Genomic DNA, 16,377 nt, shown 5'->3' on the forward strand with positions numbered 1-16,377 from the left:
CCTTTCCTTTGCATTTTTCTGACTGCTTTCCTAACTTTATTCACTATTGTATTTGTGCAGTCTTGTTTCCGCTGCTGAATCTATAAGATAACAGTAACCCATACTCTCTATACATTTTATCTTTAATTATTTTTTAAAGAGACCCAATTCACCCTCTCTCTCTTGGGCTGTACCTCTGGGCAACAAGTGGTATCAGAGCCTAGTACTCACAAAAAACGTTTTGATCTAAAAATCAAGAGTTAAAGGTCATGGCAGCCACTATGGGATCCTCTGTTATCGAAGGGTAATCTACCAACTGACCACCTCTTTTCAATGGCACAAATTTCACTTATTCAAAAGCTCGTATGAGAATTTTTATTCAAGCACTTGACTATGATTTATGGACTGTTATTGTTAATGGACCTCACACACCAACTAAAATTTTTGATGGCATCACCTTATTCAAATCTGAGACTGAATGGAATGACCATGATAAAAGAATGGATCAGCTGAATGCAAAAGCTATGAATGTTCTTTACTGTTCTTTAGATGCAAATGATTTTAATCACATATCTATTTGCATGACTGCTAAAGAAATCTGGGATAGGCTGAAAGTTACACATGAAGGCACTAACCAGGTCAAAGAATCTAAAATCAGTATGCTAGTGTATAAGTATGAATTATTTAAAATGGAAAATAATGAATCTATAACTGAAATATTTACTAAATTTACTGATATTATAAACGACATGAAAAGCCTTGGTAGATCTTACTCTAACAGTGATCTTGTTCGAAAAATTTTTAGATCTCTTCCTAGAGCTTGGGAAGCAAAGGTTACTGCCATTCAAGAAGCAAAAAATCTCAACTCTTTCCCACTAGAAGAACTGCTGGGTTCCTTAATGACTCATGAGCTCTCAATGAAATAGAACCTTGAGGAGGATGAACCCAAGAAGCGCAGAACCATTGCTCTTAAATCCACTCAACATGAAGATGAGAGCGAGGATTCTAAATCTGATAACAGTGAGGAAATGGCCCTGATTACAAGAAAGTTCAAAAAATTCTTTAGAATAAATAAAGAAAACTTCAAGAGAAGGCCTGTAATCAAGATGGAGCAAACCAAAGAAAATAAGCAACAATATGTTTTTTATGAGTGCAAAAAGCCTGGACACTTCAGAACAGACAATCCTCTGTTGAGAAAGGCTCCGAAGAGGTTAAGGAAGAAAGCTATGATGGCTACTTGGAGTGACAGTGATGAATCTAGCTCTGGAAAAGAAGAGCAGCAACAAAAAGCTGCAAATATGTGTTTAATGGAACACGAAAATGAGATATATCTGAATACTGAATATGATTTCACTTTTAATGAGCTTCAAGATGCTTTTTCTGGGCTTGTGATTAAATATAAAAAGCTTAGCTTAAAGAACAAGGAACTGAAGATTAAGAACCAATCATTAGAAAAAGAAAATACTCTGCTTCTAAATAATAAGAAGAAACTGCATGAAGAAAATCAGAAGTTAGTAAATGAAGTTGAAAAACTGAACCTATAGTTGATAAATTTATCCTAAGCTCTGAGAAATTAAATCTAATTCTAGAAAGTCAGAAAGCTGTTTCTGATAAAGCTGGTTAGGATATAATCCTTGGAAGAAACAGAAATCATTTAGGAATATATTTGTAAAGCCAACTTATGTAAAACCGAAATCTACACTGTTTAAGTTAGATAAACTGAAACAAGAATACACTGCATGTAATCCTAAAAGCAAAAAACTGGTAAGTAATGGTTCAGTTAGGAAGATCTGGGTTCTGAAGGAAACCATCATTGCTAACATTCAAGGATTCAAGAAAGCTTGGGTACCAAAGATAAAGAATTGAATTTCTGATTTGCAGGTGTGTTTAGCACCCTAAGCATCAAACAGAAAATGGTATTTGGATAGTGGATGCTCTAGACATATGACAGGGGATGAATCTCAATTCATGTCGCTCAAAAAGAAAGATGAAGTAATGGTTACCTTTGGTGATAATGGAAAAGGCAAAATCATTGATATTGGTAACATTTGGATTACTCCAACTACTGTTATTGAAAATGTTTTATTGGTAGATAGATTAAAACATAATTTGCTAAGCATTAGTCAATTCTGTGATAAAGGATATCTTGTGACTTTTGAATTATCAATGTGCTTAGTTTCTAGTACTAATAACAGTGGTATAATATTTACTGGACATAGACATGAAAATGTGTATTTGGTTGATTTAGATCAAATACTCATGAAAAACATGGACTGTTTGGTAGCAATGAAAACCAAAAACAGTGAAGCTAGCTGGTTATGGCATCAAAAATTAGCTCATGCAAGCATGGACTTAGTTTCAAAACTTATCCGAAAAGAACTTGTTTTCGGCTTGCCTAAATTGTCATTTGAAAAAGATAAAATCTGCTCTGCATACCAACTAGGAAAACAGACCAGAACCTCTTTCAAATCTAAAAATGTTGTCTCCACAAATAGACCTTTAAAGCTTCTGCATATAGACTTATTTGGACCAACTAGAACTGCAAGTCTAGGTGGAAAGTATTATGGTTTTGTTATTGTGGATGATTTTTCTAGGTATACATGGGTTTTGTTCTTGGCACACAAAAGTGAAGCATTTTCAGCTTTTACTAAACTGTATAAAAAGATTTCAAATGAACATGGACTGCAGACCATCAAGATTAGAAGTGATCATGGAACTGAATTTGAAAATCATGACTTTGAAAATTTTTGCACTGAAAATGGTATTGATCATAACTTTTCTGCACCAAGAACACCACAACAAAACGGTGTTGTAGAGAGAAAGAATAGAACTCTTACTGAAATGGCTAGAACAATGTTTTGTGAAAGTGACTTACCTAAGTATTTTTGGGCTGAAGCCATAAATACAACTTGTCATGTTCTTAATAGAGTTACTATTAGGTCAATTCTAAAGAAAACTTCTTATGAACTTTTGAAGAATAAGAAACCAAATCTTTCATACTTTTATGTTTTTGGTTGCATCTGTTTGGTTCTAAATAATGGTAAGGATAACTTGGAAAAATTTGATTCAAAATCAGATGAAGCTATTTTTCTTGGATATTCTTCATCAAGCAATGCATACAGAATATTTAACAAGAGAACTCTAGTCGTAGAAGAGTCAATACATGTTATCTTTGATGAATCTAATGACCCTTCTTCAAAGAAGAATGTAGATCTCAATGATGATGTAGAAGAACTAGATGAGCAAGTCAAAAAATTAACCCTAAAGATGTTTCTGCATCTGAAAATTCAGAGCATGATGAAAATCAAGAAGAAGAAGATCAAATGCTTAAAGGTAAAACTAGTCTACCAAAAGAATGGAGGTATGCACATAGTCATCCTAGAAATTTAATAATTGGTGATCCTTCATAAGGCATTAGGACTGGATTCTCCATTAGAGATGTTAGTAATCATCTTGCATTTGTTTCTCAAATAGAACCAAAATCTTTTGAACAAGCTGAAAAAGATAACAATTGGTTAATGGCAATGCAAGAAGAACTGAATCAATTTGAAAGAAACAATGTTTGGAATTTAGTTAGAATGACCGAAAATATTTCTGTAATTCGAACAAAATGGATTTTCAGAAATAAATTAAATGAGGATGGAATTGTAATTAGAAATAAGGCTAGATTAGTTGCTAAAGGGTATAATCAAGAAGAAGAAATTGATTTTGATGAAACATTTGCACCTGTAGCTAGACTTGAAGCTATTAGATTATTATTTGCATTTGCATGCTTCATGGATTTTAAATTATTTCAGATGGGTGTCAAAAGTGCATTTCTAAATGGTTTTATAACAGAAGAAGTTTATGTAGAACAGCCACTTGGATTTGAAAATCATAAACTTCAAAATCATTTTTTAAATTGAATAAAGCACTTTATGGCTTAAAGCAAGCTCCTAGAGCTTGGTATGATAGACTAAGCAACTTTTTAATAAAGAATAATTTTTTAAGAGAAAATATTGATAAGACTCTGTTTATTAAAAAGAAAAATGCTGACATTCTAATTGTTCAAATATATATTGATGATATTATATTTAGTGCTACTAATGAAAGTTTATGTGAAGAATTTGCTAAGCTCATGCAAAGTGAGTTCGAGATGAGTTTGATGGGTGAACTCAACTTTTTTCTCGGACTCCAAATTAAACAAATAAGAGATGGAATCTTTATTTGCCAAAGCAAGTATACAAAGAAAATCTTAAAGAAGTTTGGAATGGAAGATTCAAAATCAATAGGTACTCCTATGAGCCTCCCTTATAAATTAGAAAAAGATGAGCATGGTAAATCCCTTAATTCAAAGCTATATAGAGGAATGGTTAGATCTTTGCTTTATCTTACAGCAAGTAGACCTGATATAATGCATAGTATTTGTATGTGTGCAAGATGTCAAGTAAATCCTAAAGAATCATACTTAATTGCTGTTAAAAGGATATTAAGATACTTAAAAGGAACACAACACTTAGGCTTATGGTATTCTAAGACATCTACAATTGACTTAATCGGATATTCAGATGCTAATTTTGTTGGTTGTAGATTAGATAGAAAAAGTACAAGTGGAACTTATCAATTCCTTGGAACAAACTTAATGTCTTGGTTTAGCAAAAAACAAAATTCTGTAGCATTATCTACAGCTGAGGCTGAATATATTGCTGCAGGAAGTTGCTGTGCTTAAATTCTATGGATTAAGCAACAACTCGAGGACTATGGCATAAAACAAAATAAAATTCCTATAAGGTGTGACAACACTAGTGCCATAAATCTTACAAAAAATCCCATAACACTTAAGGTCTAAACATATAGAAATCAGATATCATTTCATAAGAGATTATGCTCAAAATAGAGATATAAAAATGGAATTTATAAATACTGATAAACAAATTGCAGATATATTCACTAAACCTCTTAATGAAGAAGTATTTTATAAATTTAGAAGTGAATTATGCATTTGTGATCCATTTTGATGACTGATTATGAATGATAAATTGTGTATTTTGATTGACTATTAATAGTTGAATTTTAGTTGATTTGATCCATGGTTTACAATTGAGTTTTAAATGTTATTCAAAAAGATTTTATCTCTTGAACAGTCTGAGGAGACGACTCATGTAGTAAGAGACGACTCTTAAGTTAAAAGAGTCGACCCCTAACTCACAAGAGACGACTCTTAAGTTAAAAGAGTCGACTCCTAGTTTATAGGAGATGACTCATGAGTTGAATGAGTCGACTAAAGAGAAAACTATTCGAAACGGATTCTAAAAGGCTTTTTCTGTCTCTCTCTGAAACGTTGAACCTGAAAGGTTTCATACCCCTTAGAGCGCCTTTCTTGACTTCAAACTCTTCTTCAAATAAAAACCTCCAAAAACCCTAGAAAATCTTTTCGAGGTCTTGATTGATCTTCCAATGGTGAGGGTAAAGCAAGTGACATCCGGACCTAAGAGGAAGAATGCCACTTCACACACAAAGAGAAGAACGAAGGCTAGGGCAGAAAAGGAGATGAATCCACAAAGGCAAGCAACGCCACCGCCTCAACCTGTCACAACCCCTCTGTCACCTCCGTCCTCGGTTTCAAAACAAGGACCTCTCTCCATAAGAAATGTATCCACAGGAAGGAGAGTGGATTTCAAGTTCTTGGAAAAGGAAAACTTCCCGCTATGGCAGAATCTAAAGGATATGGGTTGGGAATACTTATGCTCCCTGAATGTGCCAACCTACCCAGACCTGGTACGAGAGTTCTACAACAATGCCAGATATGAAGAAGAACAGATCTCGTCCAAGGTAAAAGATGTACCTATTCTAATTACTGAAGAGATTCTTAGAGATACCCTTCGAATTTCAAATGATGGTGAAAACAGAGATCACCTAGAGAATAGAAATGAAGGGATAAGTACCATTTTGAATAGAGAAGTCACAAGAGATTGGATTGAGATCAGTGCCAATCAACTGAATTCAAAGATGCTTCTACTGCATCACATGATCAACAAAATGTTCTTCCTGAAGACAGAAAAATTTGATCATGTTTCAGAACGGGATATGCTAGTAATGCATCATATTTTACAAAGATTTCCGCGGAACCTACCCTGCTTGATGCTTAGATACATGGAAGCTCAAGGACAGAGAAAAGGAGCTTCACTTCCTTATGGTATGGTCTTAACTCAAGTCCTCTGTAACTTCAATGGAAATCTAGAAGGAGAAACCAAGAAAGAATTATTGTCTTCTGATGTTTAAAATGACAAATCATTGAAGAGGATGGGATTTGTCAAATCTGAGGGAAAATGGACTCATAAATGGAAAGGATCTCAAGATGAAAGTGGTCAAGACACTCCTACACCACACAAAGGCAAAAGAATTCCTACACAAGCACCTCCAACAGAATCTCTAGTCAGTTAGCCTCCACCTATTCAAAGGCCATTAGATCCTCTACTCAGACTTGAGAAATGGCAGTTAAAGTTCATTAGAGATAACATCATAAATACAATGTTCAACTCTGGAGTATGCTGGATTTAGGTTATTGACCTCATTGATTTGGTAAAAGAAGTAAAATCTGAACGGCAAGGATTGAGGCAACTAGCAGCTAACCATCAGAGGAAAATTACCGAGATTGAAAATCAGTTGAAAGAACAAGAAAATACTATTCAAGGCTCTATTCAAGAATTGAAAGAAGAACACACTCAGCTCAATTGCTCCATCACTGCACTAAACAGTAAAATTGACAAGCTGATGGAAGAGCCAAAAAAAGATCAGTCTAGACCTTCATCTTCAAAACCTTCAACCTAGACTGACCTTAGACTGAACCTAACCTGAACTTAGACTGAAACCCATGTTTTCAAAATATAATTTTGTACTAAGCTGAGTTTCATGTTTATTTGGCATACTTGTATGCTGACTGATACCAATTGATACAAATTGTAATCTTCTGATTTATCAAATGTACTTCACAATGAATGATTATCTTTCTTGGAATATATGTCTTTATTAGTTTATACACTACTTTGATACCTATCAAAATCTGTAATGGTATCAAAATCCTTAATGTTAGCGTCAGATATTATTTTTTAGTTTTCTTCCTTTTATTGATGACAAAAAGGGGAAGAAATATATGAAAAAGAATTCTAAACTGAGAAATAAGAAATGTGAAAAGAATTCAGAATACAAATCGGGAGAAATATATAAAAAATAATTCTAATATGAGAAATAAGAAATGTGAAAAGAATTCAGAATACCAATCTCTACATTAAAGATAATATATAGGGGGAGATTTAAATTATGATGGTAAACAAAACTTAAGAAAAGATGAAAAACAAGAACTCTGCATAATTCAAATGTTTATAATTGATAGGGGAAGACTTTTCTCCTTAATTTGGTGAAATTATGCATATATCTCTGAATGTCATATGTGCTCTGAACTTCATCATAAAATTTTGATAATTGCTGTGAAATTTCTTGCAAAATTCTTTTTAACTCAATGATTTTGTCATCATCAAAAAGGAAGAGATTGTCAACCCTAAAGGATGAATTTTGATGATTACAAAATACTTGAGATGATGTTGTGTATTAATGACATTGGCTTAATTGTGAAGTTTTATAAGTCAAGAAAAATCAGAAGAATTGAAGCACTGCAAAATCTTAAGTTCTTCGCAAATATCTCATTGGACATGTTCTAAAAGAAAATGATCTTAATCTAGTCCATGGAGATCAGAGATGAAGTCTAAAATTTTTTATTTGAAAGACTTGAGTCAACCCCTAAGCAAAAAAGGACAAGTTTAAGTTGATTCTGATATATTTTATTCAAGGAACACAGTCAATGAGTCGATCCTTGCAAAACATGAGTCGACCCTTGTATAGTTCAAAGTAAACAGAAAGCTTTCACCGCCTGAGACAAAGTCTGAAGAGTCGACCCTTGCGTTTGAAGAGTCGACCCCTGCTCAGTCTCAGCGTCGGCCGAAAAACCAAAGCGTGAGCCGACCCTTATGTTTAAAGAGACGACTCCTGATGAAGATGAGTCGGCCCTTAAGGATAAAGAGTCGACCCTTTGCAAATATCACAACATAAGCTTTCTCGACATTTTGAAATGCAAATTCAAAATGAACATGAGTCGACCCCTGAGTTACATGAGTCGACCCTTGTACTGCCGGGACCACAACGGGAAGTTTTGAACGACTTTTGTCTTCTTCTGTAACAGAAAAAGATTCTCATCAGAACAGGAAGAAAGAATTTCAAATCCCACCGAAGAATTTGTCTATAAATACGAGGGAACCTCAGAATGGAAACAACAAGAAAAGGAAAAAGATTCTATAGAAAACAAAAAGATTTCCACTGAGAAAAAGAGAAGAAAAGCTTAACAGTTCATCATCCTCACCGGCATTGAATCAAAAACTTTCTCCTGTGAGGAAATCAATCGAAGCTTCTCACTGCAACGTGAAGAGTTGCTGTTTGGACATTGGAACATCCTTCCACAGCTAACTTCTTCATCGGCTTCAGCTTTTATTTTCATTGATTCACTCTTTATATTCTGAAGCTTTAAGTTTACTGGTTACAACATTCTTTTTTTTAGTTGGATTAATTGTTGCTGTAACAGTTTCATTGATTTGAAACTTGTAAAGGCTCTTCCAAGCCTCGATTGGAAGTTGCTGAATCGGGAACATTCAGCAAGGTTTAGAGTTTTTGGTTGGTTTATCTGAAAACCGACTGGGTTGTTTGTGAGCCCGGAAAAACAAACGGTGTAAAGTTTTTGGTTGGTTTATCTGAAAACCAACTGGATTGTTTGTGATCCCGGAAAACAAAAGGTTTTCGGTTGGTTGCCTAGAAAAATCGACTAGATTTTGATTGTGAGCCTGGAAAACAATTAGACTGTAATATGCTGGGTTATAGTGAAATCTCAAGCTAGGCTTGAGGAGTGGACGTAGATGCTGGGAGTGCACCGAACCACTGTAAACCTTGGTGTTTGTGATTGTGGTTCTTCTCTTCCTTTTCTTTGCATTTTTCTGACTGCTTTCCTAACTTTATTCACTATTGTATTTGTGCAGTCTTATTTCCACTGCTGAATCTATAAGATAACAGTAACCCATACTCTCTATACATTTTATCTTTAATTATTTTTTAAAGAGACCCAATTCACCCTCTCTCTCTTGGGCTGTACCTCTGGGCAACAAGTGGTATCAGAGCCTAGTACTCACAAAAAACTTTTTGATCTAAAAATCAAAAGTTAAAGGTCATGGCAGCCACTATGGGATCCTTTGTTGTCGAAGGATAATCTACCAACAGACCACCTCTTTTCAATGGCACAAATTTCACTTATTCGAAAGCTCGTATGAGAATTTTTATTCAAGCACTTGACTATGATTTATGGACTGTTATTGTTAATAGACCTCACACACCAACTAAAATTGTTGATGACATCACCTTATTCAAATTTGAGACTGAATGGAATGACCATGATAAAAGAATGGGTCAGCTGAATGCAAAAGCTATGAATGTTCTTTACTGTTCTTTAGATGCAAATGAGTTTAATCACATATCTATTTGCATGACTGCTAAAGAAATTTGGGATAGGCTGAAAGTTACACATGAAGGCACTAACCAGGTCAAAGAATCTAAAATCAGTATGCTAGTGTATAAGTATGAATTATTTAAAATAAAAAATAATGAATTTATAATTGAAATATTTACTAAATTCACTGATATTATAAACAGCATGAAAAGCCTTGGTAGATCTTACTCTAATAGTGATCTTGTTCGAAAAATTCTTAGATCTCTTCCTAGAGCATGGGAAGCAAAGGTCACTGCCATTCAAGAAGCAAAAAATCTCAACTCTTTCCCACTAGAAGAACTGCTGGGTTTCTTTAATGACTCATGAGCTCTCAATGAAATAGAACCTTGAGGAAGATGAACCCAAGAAGCGCAGAACCATTGCTCTTAAATCCACTCTACATGAAGATAAGAGCGAGGATTCTGAATCTGATAATAGTGAGGAAATGGCCCTGATTACAAGAAAGTTCAAAAAATTCTTTAGATGAAATAAAGAAAACTTCAAGAGAAGGCCTGTAATCAAGATGGAGCAAACCAAAGAAAATAAGGAATAATATGTTTGTTATGAGTGCAAAAAGCCTGGACACTTCAGAACAGACAGTCCTCTATTGAAAAAGGCTCCGAAGAGGTTAAGGAAGAAAGCTATGATGGCTACTTGGAGTGACAGTGATGAATCTAGCTCTGGAAAAGAAGGGCAGCAACAAAAAGCTGCAAATCTGTGTTTAATGGAACACGAAAATGAGGTATATCTGAATATTGAATATGATTTCACTTTTAATGAGCTTCAAGATGCTTTTTCTAAGCTTATGATTGAATATAAAAAGCTTAGCTTAAAGAACAAGGAACTGAAGATTAGGAACCAATCATTAGAAAAAGAAAATATTCTGCTTCTGGATAATAAGAAGAAACTGCATGAAGAAAATCAGAAGTTAGTAAATGAAGTTGAAAAACTGAACCTATAGTTGATAAATTTATCCTAAGCTCTAAGAAATTAAATCTAATTCTAGAAAGTCAGAAAGCTGTTTCTGATAAAGCTGGTTTAGGATATAATCCTTGGAAGAAACAGAAATCATTTAGGAATATATTTGTAAAGCCAACTTATGTAAAACCGAAATCTACACTGTTTAAGTTAGATAAACTGAAACAAGAATACACTGTATGTAATCCTAAAAGCAAAAAATTGGTAAGTAATGGTTCAGTTAGGAAGATATGGGTTCCGAAGGGAACCATCATTGCTAACATTCAAGGATCCAAGAAAGCTTGGGTACCAAAGATAAAAAATTGAATTTCTGATTTGCAGGTGTGTCTAGCATCTCAAGCATCAAACAGAAAATGGTATTTGGACAGTGGATACTCTAGACACATGACAGGAGATGAATCTCAATTCATGTCCCTCAAAAAGAAACGAATTGATTTATCTGCTATAGCTGATGCCACCGTCGATCCATCTGGACTCTGCTTCAACAAATGAAGGAGACGATCTAGAACATTAGCATGACCATGCAGTAAATTTAAAAAAAAATCAATTATAGACAATTCTCTGCTTTTGTGGCTTCTAGACCTGAGAAAGATGTAGGACTCTGGTTTCATGACCTCTTAAATCCACAATCTTTGACATAGAAGGGTATGACCACAAACTTAGATGATTTTGACTGTAACCATGGGCACTCAAAATCTCCTTCTGATGTCTGTTCCACTCCAATGCACAGACTTGTTTGATAATATCAAATACCTTGAGACATGAGACTGCTATTAAATGGTAACAAGTTCCTACTTATAAGTTATTCTTTCAAGATGGAGCTGAAAAACGGAACAGAAGGAAAATATCACAAATTAGGCTCATTCCATGATCTATGGAGAGAGAGAGAGATGGACTTTACCTGTGCATAAGTGTCGATGCTTTTTGTACACTTCCCTGTCCGGGCATTCCAAATCTTAATGCATCGATCAGCAGTGCCACCACCAGATGCTAGTATATTTGACTGAAATGGGCACCAAGCAAGGGCCCTTACAGCTGCACAGTGATCAGTAAACTTATGCAGGTATTTGGAGGATCCCATGCTTGAAGATTCCTAGACATGAACAAGATTGTCATTGCCACCAATGGCCAGCAAATCCCCAGCTCCTGACCATCTCAGACCACACAACTCGTCGGTGTGCCCTTGCAAATGGGTTGCTGATCTGCCAATTGATCTCATTGCAAAAGGAGTCGCATTTGGAAAAAAGAAAAGGTTATTCTAAAACTGTTATATCTTCTTTTTTTCATCTCTTTGTGCAGTTTTATGCAAACATAAGGTATAATGTAATGAAGGGTAAGAGAGAATGTACCATCATGGTTGATGATAGAGGCATCAAGGCTCCCTGATATCAAAATGTTCTGATTCCAAGAAAGGCTTCCAACTCTAGATGTGTGTCCTTCTAAGATTCTCACCTGAGGGAAACCTTAAGATCAGATCTATTTTCCTCTATTTTTGAAATTAAGGTAACAGGATTGTTGATATTTGCAACTAAAACCACCATTAAAGTTTAAAATGTTAAATAGATACTGCAAAGAGAAGTCCCCTCAATGGTGTTTTATTTTTCTAGTCAAATAATTCTCATGATAAACAAGATTAGGATTTGCTTCTGGTTTACCTGCAGCAATTCCTAATCCAAGAACCAACAATATCCGCTTGTTTGTTATTGTGATATTGAAAACTATCTGATCTATTGTTAGAACAAATTAAGTATTCCACGGCGACATACAAAACTGATACAAGTTTACATTAACTTTGTTCCATATCTAACGCGAGGATGTAACATCCCAGAGCGCAATTCTGAACCTTGCAAATCCAACAGCCAATCTTTTCCCTTCTCCAGACCATGCAACACTTGTGGGGTGATCCTCCTCATCATTCACTCTTAGGAGTAACTTCACCTTACCATTCTCAGCATTCCGCAGGTATATTGAGGGTCCTAATGCAATAGCTAGGATGTTGCTCTTCCCCCAATCCAAGAGGTTTAAATAATAGTCATCCATTAAGGCCCATCTAATATGCTATTTGCAGTCTGCTCCACCATTAGAAAGGAAAAGAATGCAGTAAGAATCACTAAAAATCATTCTTTCTTAAATGAACATAATCTACGGGTATAGTAGAAACTCCTATATCATTGATCCCCAAAAGCTTTTAAAGAAGAAATTGATGAATTAATGCCATCAACTAGTATAGTTTATTTTCATAAATTTGCTTAGACAAAGATTATCAAAATACCACCAGCTCATTAAGAAAGAAAAATAAATACAATCTGCTCATATATATAGAAGATACTCTGATACCATTGATCTAATCCTTCATGTTTTTCATAACGTTCAGATGCCCCAAAAGCTTTCAAAGAGAAGTAAGAGATGAATAAATCTTAAATTCCTTAGAGAAACTTAACGAAAACTACTAATTCTTTAAATACCGCCAACTCATTAAGAAGTTGATTTCATGCTTTCATTATTAGATTACCATAATGAGTTGGTTGCCTGGGCATGCCCCAAATCGATATATAGCCTTTATCTACACAGAAAGAACCAATATGCACCAATATCTTAAACATAAAGATGAAATCTTTCCCCTTTGTTTTACTGAGTTAAGGGATCACGACAAGAAAATTTAGGCATTACTGTGGGAATGCGACGGAAGGGCTTAAAGGGTCTGGGTCATTCCCACTCCTCTTGCATCATCTCTTCGACAAGAGGTGTGTTCTTGCATCTTCTTGGGATTCCCCTAAAAGTCAGCATCCTAAACGGCTTTCCTTCCGAATCCAGCGTTAGCTGCTCTCTCACCTTCCTCCTATACTCATTCTGCCAACAAAATTCGGGCAAAGTAATTCAAAAAAAATATGTCTAAAGAAAGAAAAAGATTAAGAAAGAAAAGGAGGAGATGAAGGATTATCCTAGTGGTCAAGATTGTCGAGCGATCATCTTTCTTCTACGGCCTTTCCCACAGCAAGCTTTGTGCGAGGTCAAGATTCATCAGGCTCCTCGTGGGTATGAATCGATCTCCCTTGAGAAGCGAAAAGAAGAAATTAGGGGAAAAGGGTTCAAGAATTCAAGAATGAGCAAAAGAAGGAAGGGGACAAGGTTTCCAATTGACACGAGTATGGGTTATTTATAGAGAGAGAGAGAGAGAGGGGGGGGTGTTCTTCCCGCCTCTTTGCGAGTCATGTTCTGTAACGGAGTTATTAACAGAGTTGAACAGATTATGTGAAACTTTCTATGGGTTTGCATGGATCAGTCCAAAAGGATTTCCTCCTCACTTGGGATATAGTATGTTAACCTATCCAGTTTAGTAGTCTTAGTATCCATTCACTATCTTCTAGACAGGATGCATTGATGATAAGACATAATGTCAAACTACTTTTAGAGCCTCAGAATGTTTGGAGTATGTTGATGAGAGTCAAGTATGGAGTGGGTGATTTGAACATCAAGGGTAACTAGTAGTGTAATTGCTCTTTCATTTGAAAGTTGATATGCTCTTTTATTCCCTTGCTTGCCTGTAGATTCAGATGGATGGTTGGGGACTGAAGGACTATCAATGTAGTGAACAAACCTTGGATTTCTATAGTTTAATTGGCTTGTTGTCTATACACTATCAAGTATGAGGCCTTTAATAACAAAATAATATGTGATTTGATGGCTACTACAATGAGAGCATGGGACAAAGGACTTACTGAACAATGCTTTGGAGTTGACTGTCAATGAGTACTGACCCCCCCCCCCCCCTTTGGGCTGAATAGCTGGATAACAAGTGGTATCAGAGCCTAGGACTAAAGCCTCTGATTAACCTAACTGTCAATGAGTTAAACATCTATGGCAACGCCAGTTGGAATCTCTCTTGTCGAGCAACAGTCTACAAACAGACCTTCACTTTTAAATGGAATAAATTGTTTTTATTAAAAGCATGCATGCATATTTTTGTTCAAGCACTAGACTATATCATGTGGGTGGTAAAATCAAATTTAGTAATCCTTTTGAAAAAGGGAGAGCTTTTGGTGCAATTTGGGTGGTAAAATCATGCTATGATGCTTCCACAAGCTACAACAAGTATGACACAAGCCGAAATAGTTCGATCATTGCCATGCAACTTTTTTATCCTGTTTTAGAATGGAGGGAGTATCAATCTGCCAGCTTTCCTGTTTTAGAATGGAGGGAGTATCAATCTGCCAGCTTGCATGAGTGCAACTCTCATGCAGCTAACCTACATTGCTGCAGTGATGTAAACTAGCTTCATGCAGCAGCTGAAGTTTCGAAGGGATGGCAGAATGAGCAGGGTAATCAGAATAAAAACCTCTTCCCACCAGCCAATCAGCAATAAAATTGGCGTCTCTATAAGCATGAACGGCCCTGAACTAATCCAGCGATGAAATAAGATACTGAATATCCTTTTGAAGGGGACTATAGGCTGCGTTATGAGATATGTCATCGATCCGGATGATAACAGTAGAAAAGTGTCCTTCTAAGATAACTACCCTGCATTGCAAAACCATGACAGCAGTAGTGAGCCCCTACCAAGCTGCCCTCAATTCAGTCAGAGGCAGTTGGGAAGTTCTTTGAACTAGCTAATAGAACTTGGCCATTGTGAACTCTAATAACATGGTACCCTGCACCACCAGATTCATCAAAATTAATTTTGAGCAACCCATAGGGAGGGAGCATCCAATGAACCTATAAAGGACGAAGTAAAGAGGAGCTACTCGGGCTGCAGGTGTCCCTAGATTGATTAGCAATAAGATAAGGATTAGAGACAGCGTTCTTCAAAATTCTATTATTTCTGGATATCCACAACAACTAGGCCGCATTATGGAGTAATAGACTGAAGAATAGAGTGGTCCATGGTGAAAGGGAGGTCAACAAATCGTGCAAGGAGACATAGGGACCAGAGAAACCATACTATTCTGAACCTATAACATAATTGAACCCATCGTTTCCATCTTTCTTCTTACCTTTCTTCCGCGCCTATATCTAAATCTAAACAAAATTTGAGCAAAATCAATATTGACCGCATTCGAACTATATTCTAATGAGGTTATCCTGAAAGTAGACATTAATTCTTTTACAGGCAAATGACTTCTTTGGCCAATCAAAAAAGAAGAAGAAAACCTGAATATGAACATGACTTCTTTGGCCAATCAAACTTGCAGCCTGCAGGCTAACAGCGCAGACATTGCAGTAATGCAAAGTTGCAAACAAATTCTATTAAGAAAGCTATTCAGCTACACCCAAGGTGTTAATTAGGTGGAGATAATTGTCACCATCATCCTCTGGTGAGGTTTCACCTTTCAATGTCCAATGCCGCCTCGGCACTGGCTTCTGTTAGTTGTCCACAATCAATGTGAACCGCGTAAACTGCTCTCTTAGATATCTTCTTCCTCATTTTACATTGGATAAGTCATATTATGATATTAAAGTGAATACCAACACAATCCTTATATTTTAGCGCACCGATTGGTATTTCATTTGACTATGGACAGAGTCATTCTAAGCCCTAAGCCGGCCAAGGCCAAATCGGTGGTCCACTTACTTGGTCTGACCATTTGATAGATAGATACCTGTTTGACTAACTGGGCCTGGAAAATAGAACTGTTTATTGGTAAAGAAACATGCAAAAACAGCTATTGGTGAATAGGATAAAAATATTGAGTTCACTAACTAGGAATACAAAAGAAGAAAGAGGGCGATGACATTAGATTAGGTAAAAAGAGGAAATGTCACTCAGCCTACCATTGGACAAGAACTTCAATAATTAGCATCCATTTACCTTCAATCTTATGCATGAGAGTATTATGTAAAATAAACAACTTAAGATGGAA

At 35.8% G+C, this 16,377-nt stretch overlaps 1 protein-coding gene across 1 annotated transcript in view; it reads right to left on the reverse strand.

The window, feature by feature from the left end:
- The window catches only part of LOC103700069 (cell division cycle 20.2, cofactor of APC complex-like), a 28,478-nt gene that overhangs the window by 1,585 nt on the left and 10,516 nt on the right, over positions 1 to 16,377 (reverse strand). Inside the window, exon 9 of the mRNA XM_039125528.1 lies at positions 7,932 to 7,936. The gene's annotated coding sequence lies outside the window, so the exon portion shown is untranslated. The remainder of the gene's footprint in view (positions 1 to 7,931; positions 7,937 to 16,377) is intronic.

Source organism: Phoenix dactylifera, chromosome 1 (genome assembly GCF_009389715.1).
Source record: "Phoenix dactylifera cultivar Barhee BC4 chromosome 1, palm_55x_up_171113_PBpolish2nd_filt_p, whole genome shotgun sequence".
NCBI classification, from domain to species: Eukaryota; Viridiplantae; Streptophyta; class Magnoliopsida; order Arecales; family Arecaceae; genus Phoenix; species Phoenix dactylifera.